This window comes from Meleagris gallopavo, chromosome Z (assembly GCF_000146605.3).
Source record: "Meleagris gallopavo isolate NT-WF06-2002-E0010 breed Aviagen turkey brand Nicholas breeding stock chromosome Z, Turkey_5.1, whole genome shotgun sequence".
NCBI lineage: Eukaryota > Metazoa > Chordata > Aves > Galliformes > Phasianidae > Meleagris > Meleagris gallopavo.
The window spans coordinates 38,709,557-38,711,134 of record NC_015041.2 but is presented as its reverse complement, the minus strand read 5'-3'; positions in this window follow the sequence as shown (position 1 = coordinate 38,711,134).

Below are 1,578 nucleotides of genomic sequence, written 5' to 3'. Positions count from 1 at the left end.
TAATGGCAGAGCAAGTCCGAGACCGCCTCATGAGACTGAATGTGTATAAATCTATGAGGCCAGATGGCGTGCAACTCAGGGTTCTGAAGGAGCTGGCTGAAGTGGTTGCCGAGCCACTCTCCATCATATTTGAAAAGTCATGGATGTCAGGTGAGGTCCCAGATGACTGGAGGAAGGGTCACATCACTCCCATTTACAAGAAAGGGAGCAAGGAGGACCCAGAGTACTACAGGCTGGTGATTCTCACCTCTGTACCTGCAAAGATCATGGAACAGATCCTCCTGGATGACATGCCTGATCACGAGTATTGAGTGTGTGATCTGAGACAGCCAGCATGACTTCACCAGGGGAAAGTCATGCTTAACCAATCTGGTGGCCTTCTATGGTGGAGTGACAGCACTGGTGGACAAAGGGAGGGCAACCGATGTCATTTACCTGGACTTGAGCAAAGCCTTTAACATGGTCCCCCAACATATTCTTATCTTGAAATTGGACAAATGTGGATTTGATGGGGGGACCACTTGGTGGATAAGGAATTTGTTGGAAGGCTGCAGACAGAGGGTGGTGATTAATGGTTCTACGTACAGGTGGAGGCTGGTAAGGAGCGGCATCCCCCAGGGGTCTGTTTTTGCATTGGATACCGATGAGTGTGGCTCTTCTCAGTGAACCTGGCCTATCCTGGCTCAAGGGCCAATAACAGCACAACCAGACTCAATGTGGCATGCTGGAAAATGGTGATTTTACTGCGTGCTACACTTCTACTTATAGTGTCTCTACTTCGTTAATGCCTCTCTTGGGTGTCACCTACTGTTATCTACTACTGACGTGTCAGGGGAGGTTCTGTCCCGTAACCTTCTGAAGTTTCCCAAACGCCTACAGTCTGTCTTGGGGCCTGTGCTCTTTAACATCTTTATCAATGACGTCGACAATGGAATCGAGTGCACTCTCATAAGTTTGCTGATGACACCAAGCTGAATGATGCGGTTGACACAATGAAAGGAAGGGATGCAATTCAGGGACCTCGTCAGACTTAGATGGGCCTGGGTGAGCCTAATGAAGATTGCAGATCTTGGAAAAGGGAAGGTTTTCCTGTTATATTGTAAATATTTATATTTCCTTACCTCAGAAGTCTTAAGATGAAGAAAATATGTAAAGCTAGGAGTTTTCAAGAGGAGATATTTTCAGGGCATATTCTTGTGTATGCATGTGTCTGCTGTTTTTAAACTATAGAGAGTCATAATCCAGGACTCCATTTTTTAGAATAACTAGGATGCCTGTGAATGCTGAGTGTTGCTGCACTCCTGACTTACAGTGCTAACAGGTTTTCTTTGAGATAGAGCCCAGCATAGATCAGTTGTTGAAGCTGGGAATATAGAATGGCCAGAAAGGTGCAGCTAGCAGCAGGTTTGTCTCCCCAGGCTTGTCTCCCCAGGTTTAAGCATGTTTGGAGGATAAGGAAGATATATTCTAGGGTGGGAATATCACCTTCTGTAAACAGTTTGGTATATTCAAATCAGTATAACATGTTCATTCTCTTCTTTATAAAAATAAAATGTTTTTCATATCTTTTTTCTTTAT